This window comes from Bos indicus x Bos taurus, chromosome 26, assembly GCF_003369695.1.
Source record: "Bos indicus x Bos taurus breed Angus x Brahman F1 hybrid chromosome 26, Bos_hybrid_MaternalHap_v2.0, whole genome shotgun sequence".
NCBI lineage: Eukaryota > Metazoa > Chordata > Mammalia > Artiodactyla > Bovidae > Bos > Bos indicus x Bos taurus.
Window position 1 is genome coordinate 49,982,743 of NC_040101.1, and position 15,269 is coordinate 49,998,011.

A 15,269-nucleotide genomic window follows, 5' to 3' on the forward strand; every position below is an offset into this window, starting at 1 on the left:
TACATGACTATTGGAAAAACCATAGCCTTGACCAGACGGACATTTGTTGGCAAAGTAATGTCTCTGCTTTTGAATATGCTATCTAGGTTGGTCATAACTTTTCTTCCAAGGAGTAAGCGTCTTTTAATTTCATGGCTGCAGTCACCATCTGCAGTGATTTTGGAGCCCCAAAAAATAAAGTCTGACACTGTTTTCACTGTTTCCCCATCTAATTCCCATGAAGTGATGGGACTAGATGCCATGATCTTAGTTTTCTGAATGTTGAGCCTGGCAATACATGAACCATGAACTTCCAGATGTTCAAGCTAGTTTTAGAAAAGGCAGAGGAACCAGAGATCAAATTGCCAACATCCTCTGGATCATCAAAAAAGCAAGAGAGTTCCAGAATAACATCCATTTCTGCTTTATTGACTATGCCAAAGCCTTTGACTGTGTGGATCACAATAAACTGTGGAAAATTCTGAAAGAGATGGGAATACCAGACCACCTGACCTGCCTCTTGAGAAACCTGTATGCAGGTCAGGAAGCAACAGTTAGAACTGGACATGGAACAACAGACGGGTTCCAAATAGGAAAAGGAGTATGTCAAGGCTGTATATTGTCACCCTGCTTATTTAACTTATATGCAGAGTACATCATGGGAAACGCTGGGCTGGATGAAGCACAAGCTGGAATCAAGATTTGCCGGGATAAATATCAATAACCTCAGATATGCAGATGACACCACCCTTATGGCAGAAAGTGAAAAGGAACTAAAAAGCCTCTTGATGAAAGTGAAAGTGGAGAGTAACAAAGTTGGCTTAAAGCTCAACATTCAGAACTTTTCTTTATGCCATCTTATTAATCCAAATATAAAGTAATAAACACACTAATGATTGTTTGACTGATACTTTAACTTCATTCAGTTCAGTTCAGTTCAGTTGCTCAGTCGTGTCCGACTCTTTGTGACCCCATGAATCACAGCACGCCAGGCCTCCTGGTCCATCACCAACTCCCAGAGTTCACTCAGACTCACGTCCACCAAGTCAGTGATGCCATCCAGCCATCTCATCCTCTGTCGTCCCCTTCTCCTCCTGCCCCCAATCCCTCCCAACATCAGAGTCTTTTCCAATGAGTCAACTCTTTGCATGAGGTGGCCAAAGTACTGGAGTTTCAGCTTTAGCATCATTCCTTCCAAAGAAATCCCAGGGCTCATCTCCTTTAGAATGGACTGGTTGGATCTCCTTGCAGTCCAAGGGACTCTCAAGAGTCTTCTCCAACACCACAGTTCAAAAGCATCAATTCTTCAGTGCTCAGCCTTCTTCACAGTCCAACTCTCACATCCATACATGACCACAGGAAAAACCATAGCCTTGACTAGATGGACCTTTGTTGGCAAAGTAATGTCTCTGCTTTTCAATATGCTATCTAGGTTGGTCATAACTTTCCTTCCAAGGAGTAAGCGTCTTTTAATTTCATGGCTGCAGTCACCATCTGCAGTGATTTTGGAGCCCATAAAAATAAAGTCTGACACTATTTCCACTGTTTCTCCATCTATTTCCCATGAAGTGATTCAAAAAAGATAGTTTCACTCATTTCTAGTGTTTCTTTCAGAATACCCACAAACTCATTTCTTCTTTTTCACAGATATCTTAATCTTGGTCACATCAATTGGGAGACATAGAAATATCTATAGATACACATAGGAAACTGTTCAGCTTAAGAGTAGAGCTCTGTGAAAGCTTCCCAAGCTCAAAGATATAGAGAACAGACTGGCAGTTACCAGAAATGGAAAATGGGGGATAGACAAATGGGTCAAGGGATCAAAAAGTACAAACTTCCAGTTGCAAAATATATCTCTTAGGGATGTAGTGTACAGTATGGTGACTATAGTTAATACTGTACTGCATGTTTGAAAGCTGTTAAGAAAGTAAATCTTAAAGGTTCTTGTCACAAGAAAAACATGTAATTATATATGGTGACAGATATTAAGTAGACTTGTGGTGATCACTTCACAATATTTACAGATATCTAATAATTATGCTGTATGTCTGAAATTAAAAGAAAGATATATGTCAATTACACCTCAATAAAAAAAGAGTTGGTTTGATCATATCCTTTCCATTGTTTCATTGCTCAGCAGTTACCTTCATAGCTTATTCAGTACCAAGACATTGCGTGTTCTCAAGTAAATAACAGGAGAAGGCAATGGCACCCACTGCAGTACTCTTGCCTGGAAAATCCCATAGATGGAGGAGCTTGGAGGGCTGCAGTCCATGGGGTCGCTGAGGGTCGGACACGACTGAGTGACTTCACTTTCACTTTTCACTTTCATGCACTGGAGAAGGAAATGGCAACCCACTCCAGTGTTCTTGCCTGGAGAATCTCAGGGACGGGGGAGCCTGGTGGGCTGCCGTCTATGGGGTCGCAAAGAGTCGGACACGACTGAAGTGACTTAGTAGCAGCAGCAGCAAGTAAATAACCCTAGTGAAGAAATAACCATTAATGGCCAGTTAAGAGCAGAGATGGGAATACCAGACCATCTGACTGCCTCTTGAGTAATCTGTATGCAGTTCAGAAAGCAACAATTGGAACTGGACATATAACAACAGATTAGTTACAATTGGGAAAGGAGTATGTCAAGGCTGTATATTGTTACCCTGCTTATTTAACTTATATGCAGAGTACATCATGAGAAACACTGGGCTGGGTGAAGCACAAGCTGGAATCAAGATTGCCAAGAGAAATATCAATAACATCAAATATGAAGATGACACCACTCTTATGATAGAAAGTGAATAACTAAAGAGCCTCTTGATTTAAGTGAAAGAGGAGAGTGAAAAAGTTGGCTTAAAGCTCAACATTCAGAAAACTAAGATCATGGCATTCAGTCCCATCACTTCATGGCAAATAGATGGGGAAACAGTGGAAACAATGAGAAACTTTATTTTGTGGGGCTCCAAAATCATGACCAAACTAGATAGCATATTCAAAAGCAGAGACATTACTTTGCCAACAGAGGTCCGTCTAGTCAAGGCTATGGTTTTTTCAGTGGTCATTTATGGATGTGAGAGTTGGACTATGAAGAAAGCTGAGTGCCAAAGAATTGATGCTTTTGAACTGTAGTGTTGGAGAAGACTCTTGAGAGTCCGTTGGACTGCAAGGAGATCCAACCAGTCCATTCTAAAGGAGATCAGCCCTGGGTGTTCATTGGAAGGACTGATGCTAAAGCTGAAAGTCCAATACTTTGGCCACCTCATGCAAAGAGTTGACTCATTGGAAAAGACTCTGATGCTGGGAGGGATTGGGTACAAGAGGAGAAGGGGACGACAGAGGATGAGATGGCTGGATGGCATCACCGACTTGATGCACATGAGTTTTGGTGAACTCCAGGAGTTGGTGATGGGTAGAGAGGCCTGGCATGCTGCAATTCATGGGGTCACAAAGAGTTGGACACGACTGAGCGACTGAACTGAACTGAAATGAAAACCACTGAAGATGGTGACTGCAGCCATGAAATTAAAAGACACTTCCTCCTTGGAATGAAAGCTATGACCAACAAGCATATTAAAAAGCAGAGATCTTGAGAAAGAAGAATGGACCTGGAGGAATCAACCTGCCTGACTTGAAGCTCTACTACAAAGCCACAGTCATCAAGACAGTATGGTACTGGCACAAAGACAGAAATATAGATCAGTGGAACAAAATAGAAAGCCCAGAGATAAATCCACACACCTATGGACACCTTATCTTTGACAAAGGAGGTAAGAAAATACAATGGAGAAAAGGCAATCTCTTTAACAAGTGGTGCTTAGAAAACTGGTCAACCACTTGTAAAAGAATGAAACTAGAACACTTTCTAACACCATACACAAAAATAAACTCAAAATGGATTAATGATCTAAACGTAAGACCAGAAACTATAAAACTCCTAGAGGAGAACACAGGTAAAACACTCTCCGACATAAATCACACCAGGATCCTCTATGACCTACCTCCCAGAATACTGGAAATAAAAGGAAAAATAAACAAATGGGACCTAATTAAACTTAAAAGCTTCTGCACAACAAAGGAAACTATAAGCAAGGTGAAAAGACAGCCTTCAGAATGGGAGAAAATAATAGCAAATAAAAATGAAGCAACTGACAAACAACTAATCTCAAAAATATACAAGCAACTCCTGCAGCTCAATTCCAGAAAAATAAACGACCCCATCAAAAAATGGGCCAAAGAACTAAACAGACATTTCTCCAAAGAAGACATACAGATGGATAACAAACACATGAAAACATGCTCAACATCACTTATTATCAGAGAAATGCAAATCAAAACCACAATGAGGTACCATTTCACACCAGTCAAAATGGCTGCAATCCAAAAGTCTACAAGCAATAAATGCTGGAGTAGGTGTGAAGAAAAGGGAACCCTCTTACACTGTTGGTGGGAATGCAAACTAGTACAGCCACTATGGACAACAGTGTGGAGATTCCTTAAAAAACTGGAAATAAAACTGCCTTTTGACCCAGCAATCCCACTGCTGGGCATACACACCGAGGCAACCAAAATTGAAAGAGACACATGTACCCCAATGTTCATCGCAGCACTGTTTATAATAGCCAGGACATGGAAGCAACCTAGATATCCATCAGCAGATGAATGGATAAGAAAGCAGTGGTACATATACACAATGGAGTATTACTCAGCCATTAAAAAGGACACATTTGAATCAGTTTCAATGAGGTGGATGAAACTGGAGCCTATTATACAGAGTGAAGTAAGCCAGAAAGAAAAACACCAATACAGTATACTAACACATATATATGGAATTTAGAAAGATGGTAATGATAACCCTGTATGCGAGAGAACAAAAGAGACACAGATGTATAGAACAGTCTTTTGGACTCTGTGGAAGAGGGTGAGAGTGGGATGATTTGGGAGAATGGCATTGAAACATGTATAATATCATATAAGAAATGAATCACCAGTCCAGGTTCGATACAGGATACAGGATGCTTGAGGCTGGTGCACTGGGATGAACCAGAGCGATGGTATGGGGAGGGAGTTGGGAGGGGAGTTCAGGATGGGGAACACGTGCACACCCGTGGTGGATTCATGTTGATGTATGGCAAAACCAATACAATATTGTAAAGTAATTAGTCTCCATTTAAATAAACTTAAATTTTAAAAAACATATAAATAAAAAAGCAGATACATTATTTGTCAACAAAGGTCCATCTAGTCAAGGCTATGGTTTTTCCAGTAGTCATGTATGGATGTGAGAATTGAACCATAAAGAAAGCTGAGTGCTGAAGAATTGATGCTTTTGAACTGTGGTGTTGGAAAAGACTCTTGAGTGTCTCTTGGACAGCAAGGAGATCCAACCAGTCCATCCTAAAGGAAATCAGTCCTGAAGATTCATTGGAAGGACTGATGCTGGTGACCTGATGCAAAGAACTGACTCACTGGAAAAGACCTTGATGCTGGGAAAGATTGAAGGCAGGAAAAGAAGGGGACGACAGAGGATGAGATGGTTGGATGGCATCACCGACTCAACTGACATGAGTTTGGGTAAACTCCAGGAGTTGGTGATGGATGGGGAGGCCTGGCGTGCTGCAGTCCCTGGGGTCACTAAGAGTCAGACACGACTGAGTGACTGAACCAAATTGAATTGAAGAGCAGAGATAGTAACTTATCCCATTTAACAATAAAACTCTCTCCTAAGTAGGTCACAGTTTTTCTCAGAATTTTTTTTTTAAGAAAGGTCCTAGATATTGGCAAACAAACACATGAGTATTACTCAGCCATAAAAAATAATGAAATATTGACATTTGCAGCAACATGTGTGGACCTAGAGATTATCATACTAAGTGAAGTAAGTCAAAGACAAAAATTATATCAGATATATGTGATATCTTAAAAAATAATATGGATAAGATTATTTACAAAATAGAAATAGACTCACAGACATAGAGAACAAATTTATGGTTACCAAAGAGGAAAGAGGTGGGGGAGGAATACATTAGGAGTATAGGATTAACAGATATGCACTGCTATATATAAAATAGATAAACAACAAGGATTCACTGTATAGCACAGGGAACTATATTCAGTATCATAATAATGTATAATCGAAAAAGAACATGAAAATTAATATATATATAGTCTTTTGAAGATATAGATAGATAAAGTGAAGTCGCACAGTCATTTCTGAGTCTTTGCGACCCAGTGGACTGTAGCCTATCAGGCTCCTCCATCCATGGGATTTTCCAGGCAAGAATACTGGACTGGGTCGCCATTTCCTTCTCCAGGGGATCTTCCCAACCCAGGGATCGAACCCAGGTTTCCCGCATTGAAGGCAGACGCGTTACCTTAAGATAAATACATATCTGAATCACTTGCTATATATCTGAAACTAACACAATATTATAAATTAACTATGCTGTTGTTGTTTAGTCTTTAAGTCATGTCTGTCTCTTTTGGGACCCCATGGACTTTAGCCTAACCAGGTTCCTCTGTCCATGGGATTTCCCAGGCAAGAATACCAGAGTGGGTTGCCATTTCCTTCTCTAGGGGATCTTTCCAATCGAGGGATCACACCCACAGCTCCTGCACTGTAAGCTATTTCTTTACCACTGAGCCACTAGGGAAGTGTAAACTTCAGGTAAAAAAAAAAATTTTTTTTTAAAGAAACAGAGGTTCTGAAAGAAAACAGGTTAATAGGGAAAGCTACAGTACTAAAACATAAATAGCTCTAAGAGTAAGGAAAATAATATGTTACTTCCCCTTCCCCACAAGATTAATGAATTCTCCCCTTCAGTTCATAGTCTTTCTCCAAACACCCTTACCTCAAAAAGAAAAAAAAAGACAAGACTCCTTATTAGTTAAAACTTCAAGATGTCAAGAACTTTCCAGATATTCAATTGGGACTTAGAAAAGGCAGAGGAACCAGAGATCAAATTGCCAACATCCATTGGATCATAGAAAAAGCAAAAGAACTCCAGATAAACATTTACTTCTGCTTCACTGACTACACTAAAGCTTTTGACTGTGTGGATCACAACCAACTGTGGAAAATTCTTAAAGAGATGGGAACACCAGACCACCTGACCTGCCTCCTGAGAAATCTGTATGCAGGTCAAGAAGCAACAGTTAGAACCAGACATGGAACAACAGACTGGTTCCAAACTGGGAAAGGAATACATCAAGGCTGTATAGTGTCATCCTACTTATTTAACTTATACGCAGAATACATTGTGCAAAATGCCAGGCTGGATGAAGCACGAGCTGGAATCAAGAATGCTGGGAGAAATATCAATAACCTCAGATATGCAGATAACACTACCCCTATGGCAGAAAAGGAAGAGGAAAATAATGAAAATGAAAGAGGAGAGTGAAAAAGTTGACTTAAAAGTCCACATTCAAAAAACTAAGATCATGGCATCTGGTTCCATCACTTCATGGCAAGTAAGTGGTGAAAAACTAGAAGACTTTATTTTCTTGGGCTCCAAAATCACTGCAGATGGTGACTGAAGCCATGAAATTAAAAGACACTTGCTTCTTGGAAGAAAAGCTCTGACCAACCCAGACAGCGTATTAAAAAGCAGAGACATTACTTTGCCAACAAAGGTCCGTCTAGTCAAAGCTGTGGTTTTCCAGTAGTAATTTTAGGATAAAAGACCATAAAGAGGACCATAAAGAGGACCACAAAGAGGGCTGAGCACCGAAGAATTGATGTTTTTGAATTGTAGTGTTGGAGGAGACTCTTGAGAGTTCCTTGGACTGCAAGGAGATCAAACCAGTCAATCCTAAAGGAAATCAACTCTGAAAATTCATTGGAAGGACTGATGCTGAAGCTGAAGTTCCAGTACTTTGGCCACCTGATGGGAAGAGCTGACTCATTGGAAAACACCCTGATGCTGGGAAAAGATTGAAGGCAGGAGTAGAAGGGAACAAAAGAGGACGAGATGGTTGGATGGCATCACTGACTCTATGGACATAAGTTTGAGCAAGCTCTGGGAGTTGGTGATGGACAGGGAATCCTGGTGTGCTGAAATCCATGAGGTTGCAAAAATTCAGACACAACTTAGTGACTAAACTGAGCTGATTACTTAAAAAATAACCTTATTAATATGGCAAACCAAATCCTGCAGCAAATGTTCTGACTACCTCACCAGAGCCACATTTTCTTGAGAAACACTAAATTATTAGTTTAGTGAAAGAAAAAATGAGTGAAAAAAAATTTTTTTAGTTCCTCCATCACAATGATACCATGATATTTCACATGCTATGCCTTTGACGTTCTGCTTCTTACATCTTGAAATCCCTCTACTACCATGTCCATGAGGAAAGACTAACATCTTTTAGGAGTTTACATACTTAATATCTCTTCTAGAAATTAGTTCTCAATTCTCCATCCACTGTTTACTCCAGTACAGTAGATTAAATGTTTGTGCTTCCCCAAATTTATATGCTAAATCCTAACACCTAACTGGAGGTGGGGCCTTCAAAAAGTGATTAGATTGTGAAGGCAGAGCTCTCCTGAGTGGCATCAATCCCCATAAAAGAGACCCAGGAGAGCTTCCTCTTCCTTTCTGCCATCTAAGGACATAGCAGAAAGATGGCTGTCCATGAACTAGGAAGCAGACCCTCACCAGACAAGAAATTACAGTTATCTTGATCTTGGACTTTCCAGCCTCCAGAACCATGAGGAATAAATTTATGTTCTTTGTAAGCCACCTAGTCTATGGTTGCCATGGCAACCCACTCTAGTACTTTGCCTGGAAAGTTCCATGGATGGAGGAGACGTGGGCTGCAGTCCATGGGGTCGCGAAGAGTCAGACACGACTGAGCGATTTCCCTTTCACTTTTCACTTTCAGGCATTGGAGAAGGAAATGGCAACCCACTCCAGTGTTCTTGCCTGTAGAATCCCAGGGACGGTGGAGCCTGGTGGGCTGCCGTCTATGGGTCACACAGAGTCGGAGACGACTGAAGCGACTTAGCAGTAGTCTATGGTATTTTGCTACGGGTGTCTGAACAGTCTAGGACATTCAGTGAGAATAGAACCACTCATTTGAATTTTCAGTCACAGTGCTTGTATTATTTTACTGCAATAATAAATTTATTGTTATATTTCCAACTAGATTATAAACCATTGCGGAAAAGTTTGTCTTATTCATTTTTCTATCCTTGGAGTTTCACACAATAGCTGGCATAGAGTTGTCATTCCATAATTGGAGAATGAGCTATACAAAAAGAAATACAATGAAATTGTACTAATGAGCAAATACATTTTCAACTTTAAAAAATATATTTTTTTATATTCTGTAAAGCTAAAAACACTTTCAAGGTCCTCTAGCTCTACCATTTTGTGTTACACATAAGAAATCTGAGGCCAAGAGAATTTGCATGATTTGCTAATGGACCACATAAGTTGGGGAACTATTGCCATTAACGTTTATATTACACTTTCTTTCCATTTGTAAACATTTGGAAAATCACTAAAATGCTGTTGGAATGAAAATCCTTTATAGCCTTTTTTAGGAATAAGTATTTTCTCATTAAAAATGATTTTTTGATAGCTTACCAAGAGCAGGTACTGAACTAATTCCTGAGAAGTAAATGAGAAAGTGCTAAATGAGAAAGTGTGCCTGAGCCTAGTGAAGTTGCCATTATTGTAACTGAGTGAAAATTCCACTCTGATTTATATGCTTATATTTTCTTTAAGGCACTAAAATAGAACTAAACAAGGCAACTTGGCTGTTTCTTCTCATGACATCTTCAAATTGACATTATCATGCTTACATGTAATTAATGACATAAGATTTTATCATGACATATTATAGAGAAAGGGAGGAAAGAAAGAGGGAAGGATGGGGTAGATAGGAGGAAGTAGGAAAAGGAAGAGAGAAAGTTTTCTCGAAGACTTGAAACAAAGACCTGGCACAGAAATTTTAATTTGAGGTGCTTTTTTTCAGCTTAACCATTTAAATTTGCATTATGTCATTCTCCTATTTCCTTATCTATTATTTCCTTTTCTTGCAGAGATAATGGATGATTATGCTACTACCAATCCTATTAAAATTTATGTACTTTTACCCTATTTAAAATTTTAGAAAAAACATAATTACTTACTCTTATTGATGCACACTGCTCTGTTGAAATGACTCATTTACATGCATGTTTAATCAAATGGTTTTCTGGCCTGAGATTTGGGGCAAATTAAGTTATATTAGTTTATATCAACAGTTATTTCTGAAATAATAATTACAGAATACATTGATAAGGGACTTAAGTACTATTTATTCCACTTAATTATTCCAGAGAGATGTCATTGGTTTCCATAACTTGCAAATATAGAGGAAAGGGGATATAAAAATAATAGAACGGACTTAAGAGAAGATAACTTTATGTACACAGTTAAAATGAGAATTATTTAAAGATTTATGGCTTCTGAAACAACTACTTTAAAGAGCATTAAAAAGCCTTATTTATTGCATTTCAGTGGGAAACAGGAGAATGATTAAAATGAGAAATTTTAAACTAAATTCTCTCAAAATAACATTTATTGTATATATAATAGACTCTTTCTTTACTATATGTTATGCACAAAATTAGCCCTTATGGAAATACTGAAGGCATGTGAACCATTATCATTCTTTTTAAGGGTATTCAAAATAGTTTAAAAGTTCCTTGGTTATAAAATATAGTTAAGAAACATATAATGTAATGTAATAAAAAGAGATGCAACTATTGTCAATGAGAAATGGCACACTATTACTTTTCTGGGGTATTCTCAAGTTCCCTCTTTCAAAACTGAAAGAACTGTATTTTGGGTGGGAGGACACGAATGTATGAAAAAATAACATTGCTGAATAATGTACTTCATTGGCAGAAGCCCGTTACCATGATAACACAAGCACCGGAGGCAGTTTGTTGTTCTGCTCTTTTGTCCATGAAACTACTTAAGATAAAATACGATGTCAAAATCAACAAACTAAGAAGATTATTTCCTAGAGTCAGAATTATATATCACAGGTAATAACAGCATTTTTTGCCTCATACTTTAAAAATGGTGTAAAAACACTACATTGACTCTCCGTGATCTTGGAGAAATAGTTTAAACATTAGCAACTCATCTGCTCCATTTCTAAATGGGCACCAACTTTCTATGGGCAGGAACCAGGCCAAAAAAACTGCACAAAGAACATGATGCTCTCTATTCAAAAGTGGTCAAGGAGCATGGAAAACAAAGTACATCCCAGAGGGTGAAGCAAAACGTATGGAGAGTAATGGACTGATGAGCCACTCCCAAGCAGCCTAACTGGATATCATTCAGGAACAGCTTCTGGGTCCAGAGTAGGAAGACCTCACAGCATAGAGCCCTGCTGAATTTCAGAATTACTATGGACAAGTGTCTGCTATATGGTTTTCATTCTCCCCTTTTCGAGTGAATATATCTTTTGTGAGTATACTGCCCCAAACTAACTCATGCATTGGGTGTTTGCCATATTGATGAAGTTGTTCATAAGTCTCTGGATTAGGAAAAACATATTCTGACTTAAAGTACACCATAAAATATTAGACTCAGTCTAATGCTATGACAGGATGAGATTTTGTGGGGCCTCTGAAGGGAATTAATGTATTTTGCATTTAGGAGGCACATAATTTTGAATACTATATAGACTATGGTAGACTGATGATGGCATTATCATCATTCAGTTTAGTTCAGTTCAGTCACTCAGTCGTGTCTGACTCTTTGCAACCCCATGAATTGCAGCACTCCAGGCCTCCCTATCCATCACCATCTCCTGGAGTTCACTCAAACCCACATCCATCGAGTCGGTGATGGCATCCAGCCATCTCATCCTCTGTCATCCCCTTCTCCTCCTGCCCCCAATCCCTCCCAGCATCAGCGTCTTTTCCAATGAGTCAAATCTTTGCATGAGGTGGCCAAAGTATTGGAGTTTCAGCTTCTGCATTGGTCCTTCCAAAGAACACCCAGGGCTGATCTCCTTTAGAATGGACTGGTTAGATCTTGCAGTCCAAGGGACTCTCAAGAGTCTTCTCCAACACCACAGTTCAAAAGCATCAATTCTTTGGTGCTCAGCTTTCTTCACAGTCCAACTCTCACATCCATACATGACCACAGGAAAAACCATAGCCTTGACTAGACGGACCTTTGTTGGCAAAGTAATGTCTCTGCTTTTCAATATGCTATCTAGGTTGGTCATAACTTTCCTTCCAAGGAGTAAGCGTCTTTTAATTTCATGGCTGCAGTCACCATCTGCAGTGATTTTGGAGCCCAAAAAGATAAAGTCTGACACTGTTTCCACTGTTTCCCCATCTATTTCCCATGAAGTGATGGGACCAGATGCCATGATCTTCATTTTCTGAATGTTGAGCTTTAAGCCAACTTTTTCACTCTCCTCTTTCACTTTCATCAAGAGGCTTTTTAGTTCCTCTTCACTTTCTGCCATAAGGGTGGTGTCATCTACCTATCTGAGGTTATTGAGATTTCTCCCAGCCATGTCATCTCTATATCCATGCCATTTTTCTATTCTCTTTATTTTATGACCCTGAGATCAGCCTAAGACTTTATTTGGCCAATTAGATGTTAGCAAATATACTGTATTCAGAGAATTGAAAAGTACATGTATATTTCCATCTGCTATTTTACACAGTAGTGCCTGTCTCTTGATGTCTGAAATCACCACAAGTACAAGTAAGCCTGACAGAGGAAGACCCCAAAACATGTGAGAGAATATTGCTAAGATTAGTCAACCTTAGTCCAGGTCAACAGAAATATTAACTACCATGTAAATCTGTCAGGAATAAAAATAGTGGTTGTTTTAAGCCACTAAGCCTTGGGACACTTTGTTAAATAGCCTTAACTAACTGATATATCCTCACAGGTGTGATCTAGGACTAGGGTCCAAATTCTGTGGTTGACTGGAATTATATATTAGACTTTAGCCAGCTTCCATGCAGCTTTGTCAATCAATTCCTTTTCTAGGAAGCTATCCTTTAGGGAAATTGCTGATGGGAGTAGGAAATGGCAATTCACTCCAGTATTCTTGCCTGGAGAATCCCATGGACAGAGGAACCTGGTGGACTGCAGTCCATGGGGTTGCAAACAGTTGGACATAACTGACCAACTGAGCACATATTAACTTTAACTTAGTCCACTACCCTTTTCACAAAATGTGTCCTCTAAGCAAAACACCACATTCTGTTATCAATCTCCTAAGAGCCATGACTTTGAAATGAAGTTAGCACGTGTTACCCATCCTGAACACCCCTCCCACCTCCCTCCCCATACCATCCCTCTGGGTCATCCCAGTGCACCAGCCCCAAGCTTCCTGTATCCTGCATCAAACCTGGACTGGTGATTCATTTCTTGTATGATATTATACATGTTTTAATGCCATTGTCCCAAATCATCCCACTCTCACCCTCTCCCACAGAGTCCAAAAGACTGTTCTATACCTCTGTGTCTCTTTTTCTGTCTCGCATACAGGGTTGTTGTTACCATCTTTCTAAATTCCATATATATGCATTAGTATACTGTATTGGTGTTTTTCTTTCTGGCTTACTTCACTATGTATAATAGGCTCCAGTTTCATCCACCTCATTAGAACTGATTCAAATGGGTTCAGGATGGGGAACACGTGTACAACCGTGGCGGATGCATGTTGATGCATGGCAAAACCAATACAATATTTTAAAGTAAAAATAATAATAATAATAATAAAATAAAAAGAAAAAAAAAAAGAAATGAAGTTAGCAAAGGAAAAACTAGAGATTTGTCAGCAGTGCCTGATAACCATGCTTAGTGTGCAGATTATTACTCCTGAAAAATATGGGTAAGACCATTTTTAGACAGCATAAAAAACATACACTGTCTAGTATAGAAAGTATTAATAAGTCTGCCATCCACAAAAGCAGCATGAAGGTAAAGGAAGTCTTCTGAGGACTTTAAGATTTCTCCCAAGTATCCTCCAATAATTACATTATTCTGGAAGAAAGCATCTAAATAATTTTTTTCCAAAACCTTGGGATCTAAGTCCATTGTTGGCAATCACTTTCATTTGCCAGTGCTACTGCATGGAATATAGCTCAATGTTGCTAGTAAGTTTCAGGAGCAGAGTAGGTATGTTAGCAGATGCTCAAAGTATTCTCTCTCTCCCTCTTGTTGGCAGATCAGAGAGAGATGAACAAAGAAAATCACTGCCCATGGAAACTACAGCAAAGAATTTGGAATAACCTTAGCAGAAATTCCAGAGAAAATCAAGTGCAAGACAGTGGGTACCTATTTCCAGCTTCCAATGAACTCAGTATTCCCCTCTTACTAAGTAAGGATCTTCTCTTTGGAATGTATCCATAGGCTGTTTTCCATACCAAGTGAATTTATCTCAACAAGGACCAGTGATTTCCCTATTACCATCATATTAATCAACCTTCATATTCCATGGTTGAAATACATTCATTTGTACTCATATCAGAATGAAGTCAGTATGGTACTTACATGGCATAATGTTTGGACCTCGAAATAAATTATCATATAAAACAAGACAAAAGTAATGGATATATCTCTAATGGCTTTCCATTCCCTAAGGGGTCACCAGAAGTGCTTTTGACTGTAGTTGTGCCTTTAGTCTTCATCTACTCCTGAACACAGAGCGAAGTCCGATACCTGTGAAGGTGAAGCCAAGGTTGTGCCATGACATATACCATTATTTCTTAGTCACTAATCACACTAGAGGACGGTATGATACTTCTCTAACCATGTAACTTAAAATCCCATGGACAAACTATGAGAGTGCCTTTTGCCAAGTCTGATTTCCAGCACTGAATTCTTGGCACTGACCTAGAATGCAATGAGCATTCACACACCTGCTACTACGACTCCTATCTCCATGAAATGTCATTGGCAAATGCTGTTCTGGCATATTTAGTGTGTATATGTGTGTGCTCTCTCACCATTTCCCCTCATTTGTATGAGAGTTAGCAAGGCAAGATGTATATCCTGTCAGGTAACCACCATGGCTTTCTTGAAGTGGATTGAGAGTCCAGAGGACAATGGCCAACCTTAAAGGAAGGAAAATCCATTGGTACAAATCAATGCATCTTTAAGATATGTGCTCACTGGATGCTCCCAAGAACCAGCCCCATTTATTCTCCAAAAAGAGTAGACTCACAGCAAAAAGATCACCTGAATTAGAGTCCCCTGATATGATTAACTATTGAGGGAAATCATACTGAAAAACTTGTACATGTAAACTGTTTCTGT